Source organism: Camelus bactrianus, chromosome 3 (assembly GCF_048773025.1).
Source record: "Camelus bactrianus isolate YW-2024 breed Bactrian camel chromosome 3, ASM4877302v1, whole genome shotgun sequence".
NCBI lineage: Eukaryota > Metazoa > Chordata > Mammalia > Artiodactyla > Camelidae > Camelus > Camelus bactrianus.
Genome location: NC_133541.1, coordinates 52006651 through 52027313, shown reverse-complemented (window position 1 = coordinate 52027313; position 20663 = coordinate 52006651). Strand labels below are relative to the sequence as shown.

At 44.6% G+C, this 20663-nt stretch overlaps 1 protein-coding gene across 1 annotated transcript in view; it reads right to left on the bottom strand.

Annotated features, from left to right (window-relative positions):
- Nucleotides 1-13372, bottom strand: part of SV2C (synaptic vesicle glycoprotein 2C) — a 190080-nt gene extending 176708 nt beyond the window's left edge. Inside the window, exon 1 of the mRNA XM_074360014.1 lies at nucleotides 13122-13372. The gene's annotated coding sequence lies outside the window, so the exon portion shown is untranslated. The remainder of the gene's footprint in view (nucleotides 1-13121) is intronic.
- Nucleotides 13373-20663: the final 7291 nt, after the last annotated feature.

The following is a 20663-nucleotide window of genomic DNA, read 5'->3' as shown; positions in this document are numbered from 1 at the left end:
AAAGGTAGCTTTCCTAAAATCAGGACTAAATAGTAAACGCCATGATTTATCTAAAGCACCTCCTTTTCAAATTATCCTAATATTTAACAAAGCTAATAAACATTTGCTGATTTTATAGTTAACTGACATTAAAAATATTTGCTGAGCACTTTACAAATAAAATATTATGGCCAGTGTGCTAAAAGAGTTGTACATTTTGAGATGTTTGGTACATTTTAAATCTGATCACCACCTTCCAGTCTTATCTCTTCTGAGACTTGAAAAATCTATTAAGCTAAGGAACACACACAGACACACCCTGCTTCTTAGAATTGCACTTGGAATTTTGAACAAAAAATTCAGCTTGGGTAAAAAGAAGGATGATCCAACATGATCAGAAAAGATCATCATAAATTCCTTTTACTATTACTAGAAGGTAAGCTGAACTCTCTTGAACATAAACCCAAATGGCCCTCAGGCTGGCGTGAGAAGCTGTCACACTGAGAAGCTGGACATCCCAATTCTCAACGCTATCAGTCAAAGAGACAGTGAAAACCGCTATGAAAGAGCATTTCGTGCTGTCATATGTCAGCCAGATTGAAAATCAGCAATTAGTTATCCTTTGAGGGAAGGAGGAAACCCCTCCAAGCAGAAAAGCACAATGCGATCAGAAGACCCTGGGAAGGCACTTAGCATTGTCATGGTTTCCTGAGTGAAGATGTCACAACCCATCACCACCATCAGAGGAAATGAAGACACACACACTCTGCCAAAGGACACGCACACACCAGCTAATATGGCCAGCGGAAGGTGCAGAAGTAACTTCAGAAGCACCACAGGGAGCCCCAAGAGCTCAGATACACACTTTATCGCACTTTAATCTTAGGCAAAGGTAGGCAAAATCTGATATTTAAAATTGTGCAATACCCAATTTCAAACCCATCTACTAAATGAAAAAAAACCTAAACCAACAATCAAATATAGCATGAACTATTATTTTCCATCCTATTTAGGAGCTTTACTAAATAGAACACAATGGTACATCAACCGTCTGCTGTGGTAATGAACACAACACTGTGTAATACGGTAATAAGAAGGGAGTGCGTGACGCCAAGAAGTCGGGAGTGAATGAATTTATAATCCATCACAAATGTCCTTTTAGTCTTACTCAGGCCCCGTCATTGTGCAGTTCCGGTGGAGCTCCAGTGCCTCCAAATTTTCCACAGCCAGTAGGTTTCACTGGTATCAGCCCTTAAGAAGAATCACGTCATTATCCTGGTGTTAAATAAAGCTGCGTGTATAAGATGGCCTGTGTCTTAAGTCTCATATTCAATCATGTGAGTCACTGGTTTTTTCCTCAGACTTGCTGAGAAGTGGATGTCATCCCTCACTGGTTTGGGTTTTATTTTGTTTTGTTTGTGCTCACTGCCTTTGAATGTAATCAAACCTTCTTGTGCACACACATCTGTATCCCAAAAGACAGGCACGATCATTACCTATTGAGGGGCGCAGTAATGAGTGTTTGGGGAAACAATTAGCTATAATGTATTTATCAATAACTGAAGCAAGCTCTGCCCCAACAACACGTCCTCTGTGCGCCATGGATGAAGAGTGGGATGCCATTATCAATACTCCAACTTCAGATTAAAATGCACACAGAGTGGCAGATATTATGCAATCCTGGGTCACTTTTTCAATGTCTTGTGATTTATTCCTTCTGAATTACCCTTATGTCAACTTCATTTGATAGGAAAATATTCATGTCTTTGAACTATGGACTGATATAGGTCACCAAGCTTTCACTCCCTCTTTTGTCAGTCTCTTCTGGAAGCAATTCAGAGGCCTCCCACTCTCATACACAGAAGACTCTGGCAGGGCAATCCCACAGGATACATCGTCTGGCAGTGACCTCAGAAAATAACAGTATTTTTAAAACAGAGTTAGAAAGAAACCAGCAGATTGCTATGGGCATCCCGCACAGTTGTTGGAGCAGCCATCTTTGAACACGTCTGTTTCTTCTCTCCCCTAAGCCTCCCCTGTTCTTTCTCATCACTAATCAAGATTAGAGTAACAGAGCAAGACTCAGTGCCTTCACAGCCCAAATCCTCAGACTGCTTGAATTTAGGGTAAACCTCAAAAGCGAACTATGATAAAGGCTTGTATATTCTCTGCAGACACACCATTTCCGTAAGCAGGTCCAGCTCACACTCGATCCCTTCATAATAGCCACTAAAAAGAGTAAGGTGGTAGTTGTCACAGAAGGAGCATGTTCCCGTCAGACACAACGCTAAGATGGGAGAGCCCTCCCTGTGTTACACCCTGCCCCTTCCCACCCCAGAATATAAATCAGTTTATTACACACAGTGCTAAAATAGAATTTAGGGCAGTCCAACAGCACCTACTAATAATGTATATTTTGCAATGCCTTATTAAATAATTTTCATAGATGAAATAACCTACCTGTACACATAATACCCTAATAGGAGAAATATAAGAAATTATAAATTATATTTTAAAATACGTCAGTGTCCCAGTAGCTCTAGAATACATAATGAAGACAAGATGCTTGCTTCTAAACGTAGAATTACCATGAATGCAAAAAACCCCCAATGTAGACAAACAGAGGTGAGCTTATTAGCAAATTAAATATCACAACTAGTGTTTGTTACCACCGGTGATGTGATTTTGGAAATGATGAACAACTCACAGTAAGATTTTACATAAATAAAATAGAATCTTCTCTTGATTTATAAGTAGCTTCACTCCTGGAAAATATACTATATATACTATATATAAAGACTATATAATAATACTTGTGTTTATATCTAAAACAGAAAAAGATCTAGGCTTAAATTATTAGAAATAAAATTTTCACATAAACGGATCTCTACTAAGACACTGGAAAGCTGTGCAGTAAGTGAGGCAATGACTTGTTATGTGGAACTGTCCTATGTGCGGGGTCTTTGGTCAATGGAATGTGGTCTGAAGTGACCAGTTCTGAGCCTAGACTTAAGAGGCATCACATTTCCATTCAACTGTCTTGTACTTCTGCCATCTCCATGCAAAAATAAAATGAACTAGATAGCCAATTATTCCAAGTAGGATTAAAAATCTGAACCTAACCTGCAACTTAGAGAAAAGCCAGGAAAGCCAGCTCCCAGCCAATCCATAGAAGCATGGGTGAAAAGAAATGATTATTATTTTAAGTTACTAACTTTTAGAGTGACTGGTAAGGCAGCATGATGTAGTAATAAATGTCTGGCAAATACTTTCCCACTCAACACAGGGGAGATAATCACGGTTAAAGGAGAAATGGAAAAGTCAATGAGAAATTCATGATGTTGGACAGGGAATGAGTGGACACTGGGAAAAAATGGGTGGGATCCAGGGAAAGGGTAGAAGTTAGCCAGTGGTATATAAATACACAATGCTGAGTCACTAGCCGTATGAGTCGCTCGATATTAGGAGAACCCTCCAACAAACCACACCAAGCGTATCTCCTGAGCTCACTCCCCAACAATCACCTTGAAGGACAGAACAGGCAAAGCTGGCCAGAGCCATAGATTCACATAAAGGCAGACAGAGATGTAACAAGGATTGAATAAGACCCATGGTTGTTGCAAAATAAAACCTCTGTCATCAAAGTTCAAATCACGGTTCATTTATCCTTTGAGATTATAAACACTGATAGCATTAAATAACCAATAGGCCTGCAGCAAGCCCATGAGTATTTCATTTTTAGCAATATTTTTCCCTTAAAAGAACTGGTATCTTCTACAAACCTGGCTTCTATCACTTTGATATTTTTTTAATTAATTAAGTGTACCTGGCATTCCATCTTGTTACTAATGTTCTGATACTTTTATGGTTGTTATTCAATGATAAATAAAAGAAATAATGAGTTTAACTAAAATGCATACAACCACAGCAATGATTCCGGGTTCAAATGAGATAGGAAATGCTTTTTAAATAATTCATATATGTTTTTGAATTCAGATAATGCCACATGACTCTGTAAAGTTCCTAGAATCTATACAAAAAAATTAACTGAGCTTCTAACTAGATAAAGCAATGAATAAAATACAATTATATACAAGAATCACAGAGTTCACAAAACAAAAACAAAGCAGTGCTTATAAGTAACAATGCAATAAATTTGACAATCTGGATGAAATTGACAAAAAAAATTTTTTAATGCAGTTTACCAAAACTGACACAAAAAGAAACGGAAGCTCTAGGGCCTTTATCTATTAAGAAGAAATGATTTTCCAATTAACCAGAGGCTTAAAAGCATTGATGAAATTCTATATATATTCATGCAAAATTTTAGCAAATTAGAAATAGAAGGAACCTCATCCAATCTGGTGAAAGTGCAGGTCAAATGACAAAACAGCTCCTGAGAGACTCAGGCTCAGGTCACAGACAGAGCTGTGCTGCAGCCAAGAGCGTGGACCAAAGCAGAGACAATTCTCTGCCTCTGGCACCTTGTGGACTGGAAGTTTGGACATTTAGAGACGGCACCCTGGCATAGCCATGATATTCCCATGTCCATCGGCACTAGTAAGGCTCTGCTAAGCAGTTTCCCAGATGGTGCGCATGGAAATACAAAAAAAAAAGGACAGGACAGGGAAAGCTGTGTTAGGCACTTCCCCGAAGATTAAAGTCAGGATAGCAGAAGAGGGTTATGTGTGGAAGGGGCATGCAGGGGGCTGCTGGGGCACTGGGAAGAATCTGTCATGATCTAGGTGCTGGTTAAAGAGAAGTACCCAGTCTGTAAAAATCAATTCAGCTATACCCTTTTAATACACACATTTAATATACCCTTTTCCTTCTGAATATTACACTTCAGTAAAAAAAAAGTTTTAAAATATTTTCAGCCCCTACGTGTCCAGCGCCAGGAGTTACAAAGATCCCAATGACTTGGCCTCTTTCCTTGAAGTTCAAGGCCCTCAGAGTCTAAGGATTCCTGAGTCGAAGGACTCAGGAAAGCTCATACAGAGAGGCCATGATGACACAGTGTGAAAAGCACTCCTACAGTGTGGCCAGCATGGGACTGGAGAGTCAGAGAAAGGGACCCGAATTCTGCTGTGGAGAGTCATGAAAAGTGACTTCTAAGCTGAGGCTTGGAGGACAGGGAGAAGCCTTTTTCATGGACCAATGTGCAGATGTTGGGGGTGGGAGGAGGATGGATGGTGGGAGGGAGGACATTCCAGGTCTATGGGAAGAGAAGATTAAAGAACTGCTCATCTCCAGTCTCCTCAAATACACAGTCACAGTAGAATGAATAATGTCTCTCAAAGCAAAACATGCTGCATATGAATACAGGCGTATGACAGCTGTTGGACACATAAGATTCATTGAGAACAGAGGTGGGGAAAGGGGGAGGTCCTCAGCTTTCACAGTCTAGCTTAGCAACGAGCAGTCCTTCACAAGGGGCACTGTATTGTGTATTGAACATTTATAGGTATGTGCCTTTCTTCGTTCAAAAAGAAGATAGTTTTATTGAGTACCAAAGTAATTTATGTTTTCACAACTATGACTACCTTACTGATATTACGGACTAGAAGAGTATCGATGGGAAAAACTGGCACTGCTTTTTACCACTGGAACATTAATTGAGACATATTTATATTTGTTTAGACACATTGGAGAAATAGCATCATGAGGTCATCTTGAAATTAACTTTTACCACCTTTACTAATGCCTTAGTGATAAAACCAGTACGTGCTTATGTTGAAAACACAAATGATTCAGAAATATATCAAGTAGAAAGTGTCAGGTTATCTCCAGCTTTTCCTCCAAAGATAATAGTTTGGTCTTTATCTTTCTAGACTTCTAATATACCTTAATTTTTAAAATAGCGATGTACCGTATATTCTGGTCAATAAATTGCTAAATTTTTAACTAATAACATATCTTCAAGACAGTTCCATGTTAGCACATATAGGTTCACCTCATTCATTTCAATGGCTTTGTAATAATTCATTATTTAAATGAACCATAATTGATCTGATTACCCTCTGGTGAACATTTAGGTTGTTTCTAATTTTTCACTACTGCAAATAATGATACCATGGACATCTTACAAAATTCTGATGATTTGTGAATATTCTGGTACCTCTGAGCATGTCTGAAAGGGAGAGACTAAGATGTCTCCCAGGCGAGGACTCATCTCAAGAGAAAGGCAATTTCAGACCCACTATTTATAAGCCTAGGACAACGGGCCAGTGTCAGAAGGGACAAGTGATTGTGAATACAGGAGACCATGTCACTTGAAGTGTCCTCTCACCAGCCCCCATGCATTCACACAGTCTCTAAACTCCCCAGGGATGTGAAGAGCCCATGGTGGTATCAGCAGATTCTATAATGCTGGACCCAGGGCGTCCTGGGCGGTGGGCGGCAGGTCTGGCAGCACTGTAGCAATGCTGCTGCAGGGAACTAGGGGCAAGAACTGCAGGAGTCACTTCTGAAGACTCAAAGCAACAGAAAGGAGTCTTTAAAGAAGGCTGGGAATCCCCAACCAGGGTAGGAATAGAACCAGAGAGATGACTGTAGAAGCTACTGTGGGTCTATGCTTCCACCTCCACACTGATGTGGCCAATAGGAAACCCAGGCTGCAGATTGAATTGGGTACTTTAAAAAATAATAATCTTTTTACTTAAATTACTTTTGTGTTTACTGCAGCTCATACTGTGTTTAATGCGCATGAACTGAGGCATGCTGACACATGGTGAAAAAAATAATAGTACGAGGTCAAAGGTGAGAACGGCCCCACAGAATCATCTGACCATCACTTCCTAAATACAAACCCACATGAGCACAAAAATGGAATTCGGGGGTAGGGGAAATGGTGTGCTTAGGACTATTAAAAAGAAATATTAAAATGAGCATATTTTAAAGCAGGCTAGTCAGAGTTTGAAATGACAAAGTGGGTCAGCTGCTCTACCCACAGCCAGAACGCAGGGCTGTTCCCTGCTGCAGAGGCTCGGGCGCTGTGTGACTCATCAGAGGGACTGTGAGCAAAGAACAAACATCTTAGATATTTCTCTTAGGAAAATTTCGGCCCCCAAGATCGCTATTTACCTTGTGTGAATCTGCAGATTTTACAACCTGAATTTTGGAGGAAACGGTGTCTGCAACAAACTGCTGCTGTTCCCGGTTTTCCTACGAAGGCTGACAGGGAAGTTCAAGGTCCTGGTTCAGCAACCACAGGAGCTGTGATGGGGAGGGAAGGTCCACGGAGGTGACCAAAGAAAGGAGAACTAAGGCTAGTTCTTCCAAAGCTCCGGATGCTCAGTCAGAGGTGTGGACACACTGGGTGGTTGCAGTCAGGTGATGACAGTCACGGTGTAGCGCAAAGGACACTAAACTTGGTTCAGTCAATTATAAGCCATGTATCTGGAGAAAATCACAAGTTCCCTGAGTAATGAGAGGCCCCAGGGTGATTATGAAGACTAAATATAATGCTCCCCATGCACATGCTATACACAAATGCGCGCAGGCTACCAGAGTCTGCTACATAGCTGGCAAGGTCCAACGCGAAAGGAAAGCATGGGGGTCTCTTGACCACAGAATTTCAAAAGGTGATGGCAGAGCATAAACCTAACACAGAGCCCTTCTTAGTATGAGACCCCGTGTGACTGCACAGGCCACAGGTCCATGTAGCCAGCCCCAGGTGTCACCATTCCACAGTTGAGTGCCAAGAGCTGTAACTGCAGAGCTGAATACCCTCGCATTGGGTAAAATGCCGGAAACATTCAGGATTGCATTATAATAAAAAGGAAGCAGGATTTCATACATTGAAAAGGAATCCTTTCATTTTACAAGACAAACATTGGAGGAAGAGAAAAGACACTGTTAGTGTACAGTACCTACAAAGTAACATGCTTGGAGCTTTATGTATATTTTTCCTATTTAAACTTCACACACAATCCTAAAAAGTAGATAGTAAAAACTACCTTTTTACAGCTGAAGAAATTAAGGCTCTGAGGGGTTAAGAAACTTGTCTATGGTTACACTATTTTTCTCCAACCGCTCATTAATTCTCTGGTAATATTTACTGAGCTCCTTAGACACCAGGGAGAAAACAGCAAGACAAGACAACAACCTTCCCTAATCCTGTCCTTCACCTCCTGGAATTTAACAGTTCAGTCAGGAGAGATAGGTATTAATGAAAGAATCTCATTTTTGTTTAAAGGGAAATGGTAAGATTGATGAGCTTTATAAACAGAGTCGCCAGATTTACCAAATAAAAATACAGGATGCCCAGACAAATTTAAATTTCACAGCAACAAAAAATAAAGTTTTAATATAAGTATGTTTCATGTAATATTTGAGACATTTATGTTAAAAATGAATTCAAATTTAACTGAGCATCCTCTTTGTCTCTGACAACCTTATTTACGAGGAAAAGTACACTGTGAGAGGGAGAGGGAACTTTAACCTCACAAAAGAGGTTTAGGAGGCTTCCCCAGAAAGAGAAGACTGGACTAGAATCTGAATAACGTAAGGCATCAACGTGACAAAGGCAGGCTGGAGCAGGTGGTACGGCTGCCATAGCAAGAGGGGACTGATGTTTAAAGATTGCCTGGATGGGAGAGGTTTGGGGGCTATGCAAAATGAGGTTACGGAAGTGAGCAGGGGCCAGACCATCCAGAAGGCCTTAAAGGCTAAAGTTTTCAGTCTTTATGCCGCTAGACTGAGCAGTCACATGTGATGACCCTTCTGCCTATGCCCGTCCTTCTTTGATACCATCTACATAACTGTCTCCACAGAGTCCTTCCCAACCACCTACCTTACTCACTCCGCCTCTGACCCTTACCAATGAAGTTCGTCATCCTGAAGTCTGTCTTGCCGGCTAGGATGTGATTTCTCTGAGAGCTTCAAGTAGATAGTCAATAAATATTGAGAACAATATAACCTAGAAAGTCCATGTCGCACTGCCTGCTACTAGTTCATGTGTTCATGCAACTGTGGTCCCCAGACGACAGCATCCAACCCACTTGGCAGAGCCTGATGAGCAGTACACTCTGGGCCCACCCATGAATTCACCCATTCAGAACGTCTAGGATGGGGCTCAGAAATCTTCACTGAAACAAGATCCCCAGGAGAGTTTAACACATGACTATTTGAGCACCCTGATCTATTAGGCTAGTCTAGGATTCTAGTTCAAAGGATTTTCAAATAGTGGCAAAAAACAGGAGAGGCACTCAGTCTAACTTGTTACAAATCTCATTGTGTTCTTGAACTGTAAGAGGATCCAAGTGCTATGAGAAGACTAACGCCCATCAATATAGATCTTAGTGTCTGGTCTTAATCATTTGTATTGCAAACTGTACACGGGAAAAGATACAGCAGGCATTGTGTGCATTAGGTGGTCATCAGAAAACATTGAAAATGTTGTCTTGTTAAGCTGATCAACATATCTGCTTTACAGTAAGCTGAAATGATTATTTTTCAAATTTAGTCTTTTTAAAATGCTTTAATTCATACTCCTCATGGCATAATACAAAATCTAATATACCAATTACTTTACAAAAACAGAGCCAGCCCATAGCTCCATGTAGAATTTCAACACAAGTTAACCAAAACACTTCTTATATTCTATTTATAAGAACAGTTCAAATTTAAAATAACTCATCATATTTTTTTGTATTTCACACAGAGAAAGACAATTATAACCAGAAAGGACCAAACCATCCACTCCACCCCTCTCCACTCATTTCACTGTGTTCACTTCTTCCCAATAAGGGAAGCCATTGTTACAAGAGGTGCTTGTGATAAAACTGAATGGTGTCCTCATACCCCCTGCAACATATTTTTGGCAAGAATTAAAATGGTAATTTTGTCCCGCACTGTTATTTCCATGGTGTCAAATAAAGAAGCTTCAAATTCTATCCATTGCAACATTTTATTCTGGCTGCTCAATAGAGCTGGAATTGAAAAAGCAAAAACAAAAATAATTTAGCAATGTTGTACCAAAATTGTACCAATGCATGAAGCTGGGGTAGGGGGACTACCTCTCCTAGGTTTGCAAACAGACTTCATTTAAATGACGAAGTTTGTGTTAAACGAGCAATGATATACATGCTGTAAACCAGGGATCAGACAGAACCCCCAGCAACGTGGAACCAAGAAGCACTAGTGAATTGTAGGTTTTCCCCTGGTGCAGCCACACAGAATTAAAAAGGGCATTTTAACTTTTAGTATTCACAGAGATCTACCATTATGCATGAGTAATATGAATAACAACACAGTGATCTGGTGAGGAAGACAATTTGACACATCAATTTGATGAAATATGTCATCAACAAGTTTACTTCAGAATAAGACCTAATATCTCTAATTATAGGAAATGGATTTTCTGGTAATTGTGGTCACATAATATACTGTGTATTTTGATGCCTTTTGTGGTAATCTTGAGGGTGGAAACTGCATCCTTCTCTGAGGCACCTTTGACATTTATGGAATAGGGCAGCATTAATAATGAGTAGGATTTTTACCTAAAAGCTTGTAGGCTAGTCTGCTGCTCAGACCAGAGAAGCTACTTTTAACTGTCATTGGGTCATGAAAAATAAATTTGATTTCTCTACTGCATCATCAAAACACTCAGATGTAATCGGAGCTTTTTTTTCTTTCTTTCTTTCTTTTTTTTTTTTTTCTTTTCCTTCTCCAGACAGGCAGCAGCTAATGGCATTTGATCCTACATTAGACTGCTAGGAAAAGTCTACTGTCTGCATCTGCTGACATTGAAGGCCAAATTTCATTAAAGGAACAGTGCCTGGGGAAGTCTCCAGACTTTTTAAAAAGACAAGTGTTTTCCTTTTCCTTAAAGGGATTTTTTCCATAATATTTTCCTTTCATAAAGAATTTGTATGTCTAAAACTCTCTGAGACTCTCTTTTGTCCTCAAAACAATTCTGGAATAAGAGCTAGTCTCAGCTATTTTTCACATTTCTCGAATATGGAGGATGAACTCAAGAGGGTAAGTAACTTGTCCAACGTGACGTCACACAATGCTTGGGAAAATGAGACTAGGATCTTTGTCTCTGGGCTCTTTAATAACTGCTTTTATCCCTTCCTCCCTCCCTTCAACATCCCCTACCCCACCCCACCCCACCCTCTCCATCCCTTTTGCCACATATAATGCAGATTTGGTGTCATTCTGGAAAGCCAACAGAAAAACCTTTCCCATTAGGATTTCAGAAAGTGAGGTCCTTTTTTTGTTTGTTTTTTAAATACATTGAATGAAACGTGGATTAGGCTTTTTATTTTCTACCAGGGAATGCATTTGTAGCACTGGGTGTTTTTTCTTTTTAAAAAACATATTTTTATGTTATAAAAGAGGCATGAGGCACACTGTTTAGTAAGCCTTCCTGAAACCCCACTCAGAGGCCAGGCCTCCTGACAGAACTCCTGACGAATGGTGAAGGAATGGATGAGCACTACAGACTGAGGAACAGAATCATTGACGCTTTCACATGAAAACTTGACACGAGCACGAGGTCCTTCAGAATTTGCCACTGAAAATGAGTGGCTGTCAAAGAGATTAATGCCAAATGCTCCTCCAGGATTAAGGATCAGAATTAAACCGAGACAACTTTCTCGCGTTGTCAGTTAAGAATGAAAGGAGGAGGCGAGAGAGGAGACCATCAGGGTATCCCTGTCGTGGCGCCTTAGAAGACGCCCCATCTTTTCGGTCCCCCGGGGAGCGCTCGGGCGCTGCGGCGCCTTCCCGGCACTGCGGCGCACTGCGGAGCCGCCCGCCAGCCCGCAGCCTCGGCCCTGCGGGGCTTTCCGGCCGCCGGGCGCCGCCGCCCGCCCCCGCCTCAGTCTGCCCACCCCCCTACCCCCCACCCCCGGCCGGGTGGCCTCGCCCGCTCGCGGCTGTCCGCGCCGGCTGCGCTGCACGGCATCCATCACCCGAGAGCCTTTTGACGCACAGTCGCGCGCTCCCAGACGGAGAATCCGCCGCCTCCCCCATCCCCCACTCCCACCCACCCCTCGCGGGTCTGCATTTGCATCACTCGCACACGTAGCTGGTGACGCGAGAGCCCCAACCCCGGGCCGTCTGGGCAGCACCTCCAGCCCCTGTGACTCAGCCCCTCCCCCACCGCCCCCGCGCGCCGGGCGCCTGAGGTCCCCGTACAAATGCTCTGGGTTGGGCATCTGCGGCGGGGTGCCCGCTGCCCCCCTGCCAAGTTCATCACCAAATTCCGCAGTCCTAGTCGGCCCAGACCCGGGTGGCCCCCTCTGCACGCTGGAGAAGTCTTCCCAGTTCTAGAACAGAGGCGGAGGGGAAAGAGCCCGCCAACAGAAACGGGTAAAGTGTTTGGGTGATCGCCTCCACCAGCCTTCGTTACCACCTGAAATTACCTCACTAATTAGTCTGTTTACGCGTCATAGCCCCTCTCCCAGCTGAGCCTAACCGGTGGGTCTATTTTGCGGCGCCTGGCGCACAGTAGGCGCTCAATAGGTTTTTGGTGGATGGAGGCATAATGTAGTGAAGTACAAACACTTACAAACAGCCCTGCAGGTTTTCGTGCTCTCCACCCCTCGCTTGTTCTTGCGAAGACACTAAACAGGGGCTTCGGGGATTTATGTGGAATAGTTTTTAAATCTCCGATGTTTCTTTCAGGCTCCGGCAGCGCCTACTGCGGCTGCCTCTGCTCTCCCGCCACTCGCACGTCTGCAGAGGGATCCCCGCCTAAAAGTTGAGCCCAAGGCTGGGTTGGGGGCCAGGGTTTCGGAGCTGCTCCTTTTTGAATCAACCTCCCCCTGCCCGTCGAACCACGCAAGCAAAGGACCGTGGAGGTCCCCGCAGAAGGCGGGCACGGTCCCCGCAACCAGGCGGCTGCCCACCTGCCTCCCCAAGGAATCTGGGATAAAGCGCGCCCGCATACCCTGACCCACCCCGGGCAAACCGGGCTCACTGCATCTGCTCTACCCTTACTTCCAAGGTCCCGCTACAGAAAAGGCGCCCGGCCAGACCGGGCAGCACCTGGCACCTGCAACCACTTCCCTGGGGGCAAGTGGGGCAAAGTTGCTCTTCTAAAAGGCTACAAAAAGTTCCCCAGGCTGCTGCGCCCGGCGTCCGGGTCGGGAAGGGAAATCCCTCCACCGCTGCCGGGGTCCCTCACTCACCGCTCCAGCCGCCGGGGACCCCCTGCCCTCGCAGCTTCTGCCGCGGCCGCGCGGGCGTCGCTCGGGCTCGCTCCCCGGGGCCGCCTACGTCTGCCACTCTCTCCTGCGGCGCACGGAGTGGTGACTCCTCCGAGCGTGTCAGCGGCGAAAGGAGGGGCGCGAAAGTGGCTTCTGGCTTGCACGCTGCGGTCCTCCGCCGCCGCCGCCTCGCCGCCTCCCCCCGGCGCTGCAGTGCCGGGCGGCGGCGTGGCGAGAGTACGAGCCGCGCGCAGGGAGGGAGTCACGGCGCGCGGGGGAGGCGGGAGCCGCGCACGACTCCGTGCGGGGCGGGCTGACGTCCGGGAAGTCGGGGTGCGAGGCGCGGCTGTGGTGCGGGATGGGGGCAGCTGGGGCCACCCTCAAGTCGCAGGTACTTCTGGAGAAGTCAGGGCTCCGAGTTCGCAGCAGGAGGAAGGAAGGGGCCGCAGTCCTTAATTAGTCACAGGGTGTGACTCTGCGTTGCGCACCTGGGGGCGGCGCCCGGGTCTGGTCCCGCGGGACAGCAAGGAATTCTGAATGGTGGACCCGGCTTGCGCCAGGGGAATAAGAATTTGTCTCCTATTTCTGGGCTTGGGACTGACCTATTAACTTTGATTTGGCTTCCAGGGAGCCGCCAGGCCGGGCTAGGAAGCCCATTCCCCCATGGCCACCCCAACGCTGACTTACAAGTCAAGGCGAAGCTTGGGGCGCAGCAGGAGTAAACAGGAGGAAACTTTGCCGGGCGCCGGGGGTCACCCCAACGGCAGATAGGGCCAGACAACAGGACTCACAGGCAGACGTTGGAAATGGCCTTTTGCGGGGGAAACCTCTCTCTCTCTCAAAATACGCTAATTTTGTTTGTATTTTCAGAAACACTTAGCCCCTTGGCGTACTGGAGACCCCAGCTCGAGCTTCCTCGTTTCAAAGCAGCGGGGTCCGGTGGCTCGGAAGAAACCTGCCCCGGCGAGGCCACACCCAAAGCTGGCGCAGCCACCCTACAGCGGCGAGGGAGAGCGTCGTCTCTCGCCGGCCTCCGGCCTCCACCCCTTCCCCCTCCCCAACCTCACCCCACACCTCCTGTGCTGCCACCTAGACGCTGCGGAAAGGTGGGCTTCCCTTAGTCCCGGACCCACTCGTCTCCGCGCTCACAAGGAACCAATGCAGGGTTGGAAGCCCCGCAGAGGCAGGTGTCTTCCCCCATCACTGCTCTGGTGATGGGTGACCCGAAGCGAGACAAAGCACAGCGCCTATGCAGGCTGCTGGGGGTGGAAATTTCTCACACACACACACACACACACACACACACACAATTTGCCAATGTGTTCATGTAAATATCCCTGGACGATTGATTGAATGGATGGATGTATGGATATAAATGTAATGTACATGTGCCAGGAAGGGGAGACAGCTAGCACCCCAGGCAGCCTCCTGCCCAGAGAGACTCGTGGGGATGAGGCGGCTCACCCGGAGCAGTGCTGTAACGCAAGCTTTCCAGCTTGATTGGTGCCACTATGCCTGATACTGTGGAGGGAAGAAAACAGAGACAAGTCTTGGCCTGTAACTTTCCCTTCTCTCCACTTCAGGCGCTCTAGAATGTAAATTATGATCCCCGAGTCCCACTGAACCTACACTGGCTGCACTGGTATTTGAAAACCGGCCTGGGTCTTGTTCAAAAAGGCTTTGCAGTTTGCAACCATATGTGGTGCTAAAAAGTGGTCAGGAAATATGAAAATCAGGGAATATGCTCATTTGCATTTCCTGGAGCCTTCTACATTAACAAATTATTTAAATTAAATATGTAGGCTAAAATTATTTTGTTGTTACCATGAGAAGGAAAACACACCCCATGGGAATACCTATAAATCCAGCATTGGAAATGAAATTGTGAAACTTTAAAAAGTCATAAATTTTATCCAGATTGCTTACGTATTACATATAAAATTTTGAGCTCTCAATTGCAAAATGTGCTAGTAATTCATTGGGTTCCCAGGTGGATACCCTCTTGAGAACTTCCCCCCGAATGTCACAATGTAATGGATTGTTTCTCCAGTGATTTAAGTTCAGAAAACCAAGTAACAAACCTTAAAAATGATCCACGTGCTCTGTACTATGCTCTCTGTCCCTTAAATCATTCCCCTGTGCTGTCCATGGAAGATGTTTAGAGAAGTATATAAATTTTTCTTGCTGCTGAGTTTCCATGTCTTGATGCACTTGAAGATAACAGCTCCTAGAGGAAAATTCCTGCTTATGTGTTGCAGGAAATGTCCGATTTAAGACCAGGCAGTGTTGAGGAGGGTGTTTAAAGGTTGTGACTCTGGCGCTCAGCACACATTTCCTCACGGTGATGTTATTAGGCATAGGCTCCTCGGCTTGCCCTCCAGAACCTCTCTCATTCTAGGGCCCCACCTGGTGCCCTCCTTGGGCCCCCTGCCTATTGGATCCAGCATTCAGAACAGTCTTCTTCATACCTTCAGTATAAGACATGTTTCTCCCCTAAAACACTTGTCTTGTGGGAGCTGATGGAGGGTAAAGGGGACACCTGCCCTGTCCCCATAAAATCCCAGTGTTCTAAAGTCCCTACCCACCTATAAATCAGGAATTTACTCCCCAGTGCAGTGTGTGCTTGTGAAGCCAGAAAGCACGCCATTAAAGACACCAAAGGAATATCCAAGATCTGTCCTCACATCCACAAAGTGGTTTCAATAAAAATAATCCACACGAAGTACAGATGCCATGGTGATTAAATTTGATAACATACTCAAGAAGCACAGAGCCTAGCACATAGCACAGAATGAACATTAGTTCCCCTTCCCCTTTTAGGAGCCAGAATGAGGTTTTTCTAAAGGCTGTGCCATGGAGCAGTAGTCCTGTAAGATAGGTCTACAAGCTCAGAGTAACAACCAGCTTCAGAACAGGGGTCGAGAGAGAGCCTCATACACTTGGACCAAGGCCACACCTCTCCAGTTCTCCCTACTTCTGTCATCCAGGATCCAGAGCGAGGCACCACCACCCCCACCTTTCTCACCCCCAATGCTCACAGCTTTCCCAACACTCTTGTGTCTTGACTCCAATATTAACCTCATTAAGCCCTTAATGCCTATTTGTATCAGTTACCACAAGCAGCCCTGGAATCTCAAGTGCCTTTCTCACCCCTACATTCTAATGCTCATAAGGCTCAGCACATAGTACATTTTGTCCCTTTCTCCCTATGCAAGTCCTGAAACCCTAGGTCTAGGCCTTCTGGGATGCACAATCCACCGTTAGCAAAATGCCCTTTATCCTCAGCCTCTTCTCTGAGTGTTCCTTTCACGTCCTGCTCTCTTGGAAGCCTGGTTCTCCCCACAGGAGGCTGCTCCCCCACAGCCCTCTCAAGCGACGGCTGTTTTCCCTCTCCAGTTCTCCTGTCACTGTCAGGAGGTAGAAAGGTGATATCCTTCTTGTTCCTCATTGCATCTTCCAGAACATTCTTCATCTCTTCTCCCTCAAACCTGCAGCTTTGAATCTCACCCCATCACGTTATTTCAACCACAACTTTAAAAGGTTACTGTCATGCTCAGAACTCCAGGTCACTCTGCACCTTTCCTGACAATTTTAGCTCCTGACTCCAGCTCACACCTTAAACACTAATCCAGCCTTAATCCTTCCAAATTTAATACACACACAGATGTTCATTCCAGCCAGTACTACTCTGAGTCCTGAGCAAGCAAGGACCCTGTGCTTTAGAATGCTTTACTTCAAAGTAAAAAACTTCCAAATTTTCACTAAACTACGAAGTCAGTTTAATAATGGGCTGGTTATTTTCCAGGGCACTGGCAGAAGGAAGTGCACGTACTTTGTGGAGGAGCCCTCCTTCCTCCTAGACTTCAAAAAAAATTCCCTCAAATAAGTTTTTAATGAAGCTTAGAAGCACACAACTGAACACACAAGGAAGGATGACACCATGAGGGAGAGCCAGCAGATGTAACAGAAGAAACTTCAGTCCTTCTTTAAGAAAAGATTTCACATGTTGTAATTATTGGTCACAATTCTTATTTTACTTGAAGAAAAATAAAAGAGAAGCTTAAAAATAGTGGCAATCAATACGAAGCTATAAGGAATCACCAATCCTATTTGAAAAGGCACCAAATTGACCTTCTATTTAACTCTGCTGGTTGCCTTACCAACATCCAATCCAACTTTCACACACATATACACATCTTACTCCCTCCTTAGAGAACCCTGATTTTATTGAGGGATCGGCCATTTTTTAATTGCACATATATTTAACAACACAGTTTTATGCAGAATACTAAGCACTTTTTTCATATTTTACAGAAGGGCTTAAAATAATATGGATCTTCTAGTAAAATTCATACTTTTCCACAACCAGTTCTAACTCCTAAATAGGTGGATTGTAATTATTTTATTTTTAATTGAAGAATATGAAAAGGTGGATTATAATTTGTGTAGAGTTTAAAGCCTTAATGGCAGTAGTCATTATTATGATTAATAATAAGACTGAAAAATGAATCCAAGAAACAATAAATAAAATTTTATATGGTCTCATGCGTCCTGAAGGAGGTGGTACCCGAGTTGGAGGACTTTTTGCTATGTCCAAACAACCAAGTACATGGAACTTCGGTGACTACAGATTCATGAATCCTAAGTCCCCTTCCTGCTAGAAATATGGTACCAATCTTCACTTGATGGCCAGGTCTTTTAAGATCTCTAAAAACTATTACAAAATTGAAGTATATGCCTCTCTTTCTAGCTTCTGGGTAAACTTCTTTTACTAAACTAGTCAATACTTTCACGGCTACATGCATTCAAGTATAGATCTGCAGCTTGCTGGACCTCAGAAGAATGCACTCAGTCCACTCTGCAATTATTGGTGGTGAAGTCCTGAAGGGGCAGAGGCCAGCGTGTCTTCCACAGGTGACTCCACCACCTTCTTCCTCCTGCTGCCAGCAAGATGCTCCCTCTGACCTCTGACCCCTGCAGTAAGCCATCATCTACCATTTTTCACATGGCCACATGCTTTAGGGATTGGCCTCAGTACATCTTAATTGGTCCAAACCAGTCATGTAATCCCATTCCAGTGATTGGTATGGGGGCATAGACATGTTACACAGTTCTGGCCAATAACGTGTGAAGGGAACACTTCTAAAGAGCTTTTGGGAATGGTTTCCTCATTTCTGAAAATACAAATGAAGAACAAAAGACTGATTTCTGTTTTTAGATATTATCATGACAAATTGTGACTTTTAAAACTTCTACAAGTGTCCTGTAGTCATGCAGGGGTGGTCATCCAATGACAAAACACATGAAAGATGTTAAGAGCCAAGTGAATTTCAGAGAAGTTGAGCCAGAGCCCTGTACCACACCTGGAACAGCCCTACCTCTGTTGTGCGGTAATAAATTTCCTTATTTTTAAGAAAGCACTTCAAGTTACAATCTTTTCCTCGCAGCTGAAAGCATGCTTATGCTTATACTCTGCCCAACTCTTTTAAAAGAGTACCTGGCACATGGTAGATTCTCCACAAATGCCTACTGATTTAAATTGAGCTGGGTGTCAAGTTCATTTCTATTGAGAAAACAAGAAGGATGTCTCCATCTGTTGGTCCCTCAGTCATAGATTGTGTTTGGCAAACATTTGCTTAAAGCCAGAATGGCTTCAGGATCTTAACAAGCAAAATGGAAACTTTAGGAGTCCAGATGGAAGGCTGAAAATGAAAAAAAATTAGTTCAATTAAAGCTCAGATCTGGAAGAATCTTCTGTTCAGATTGCCAGGGAAGGAGCTGCCCCAGGCAGGGCCAGAAAGAGAAGAGCTGAAGAGGTCTCTAGACTCCTCTGGTGGCTCAGAGGGGTAGGCAGCGTGTCACTTAGGCATCTCGGGGAGGGTGCAGATGGGGAAGGGAGTGGAAATGCCCACAAGAGACTTCCCTTGGTAAAAATAGGCAGAATTTAATGTCTGAAAAACTTTCCTGCTAAGGAGGAGGGAGAAAAATTAAAGGAAGCTGTAAGCTGTTCAGAGCTGTACCCTGGGTATCCTCTGTGGGCCAGTGACCCCGCTAAGCAGTTTGTCCCCATATGTATCCCATATGTATCATCTAGAATAAAGATTTGTCACTCAGAAAATGTCTAGCCTCATTGTATGTGACTACTGATAAGACATAGTGGGGAGGTTGTGTTCCTGATGTCTCAGTCCCAGGAAGAGGATCCTCTGATACCCAAACAGGGGTAGAGAAAATGGGGGCCACCTCACACAACACTGTGGCGTCCCAGCCATTGATTTGGAGACACCCAGCAGAAGCACTGCTGTAAGTAGGCAACTTGCCTGCCCCAAATTGCTCTCAATGACTGCATAGTGCCTTGGAATGAAGTGAAAATGTCTCAACTTGTCCCTGTGTCTCCTGTCAATTCCCACCAGAGAGCCTTCAGCACGGAGCAGGCATGGAATGACAAGGCGGCCAGGATGACTCGGCCAGTCTCTGACCTCAGCCACGCCAGTGCTTGCACAATGGGCCTGTGAACCCTCAGCCAATGAGGGGTGGGAATCAAGGGGTGTATATTTCAATTGTCTTGCCTCATGAGGAACAATTCTGAGGACTGTTCTGTACGGTAGGATAGCGCCCAGGTACCCAGAGTGGTACCCAACAATTTACTGACTTTCTTCCCTTCTTTATCTGACTTCCCCACCTGCTCACTGTATTTTATGGGATCACCTCTTCTGTAAACCACACGTACTTACACCCTAACCCCACACTAAGACAATGGGCTATGCAAAGCCAGCCATAATCAGCCCCACACTCTGTCAGCTGTTAGGTTCAACTGCACTGATGGCCATCATCACTTACCAGTGTAACCGAGCAGGACACTTACGGGGCCTTCCTGGGACAGACCACTCCCCCATACCCTCTGCTATAGCTCCTCTCTGAAGGACCCAGATAAAAGTACCTCGTGCATATATCCTGAGTTTTTCAGGTACTGAAAACTACCACCAAATGTAAGAAATTAACTGCTTTACGATTGTAAGCATGTGGTCCCAGACTTTTGCCTAAAGATTGATAGTGTTGACTGCCTTGTTACCTCAACATCAACCAATCAGAGAACTGCATGAGCTGACCACATACATGGGAAGTTTGGGGTTTTCTTGGGCATGACTCCCCCTCCCAGCCCCTACTCCCTGTTCTCCTTGCTCAGACCTGAAATAAAGCTTTCTCTGCTGCAAACTCTGACATTTCAGTTTGTTTGGCCTCACGTGTGCGTCCGGCACATGAACTTGCCTTCAGGTAACACCAGCTTGGTTGTCAGTAATTCTGCCTCATTTCCTACAGCACCACAAACTTTAGAAAGCCCACAAACTCCCAACACAATGCTTCTACATGAGAGGTGCCAAATACAAATGTTGAATAGCTGTTCAAACATTTCATTAACCTTTTACATTTCTTCTTGAACTACTCTTTCCAAAGTGAGACTTATACAGGGTCTTTTCAGATGAGGGAATGACAGCTTCAAATTCTGCAATGCCTTCTTTGGAGGGG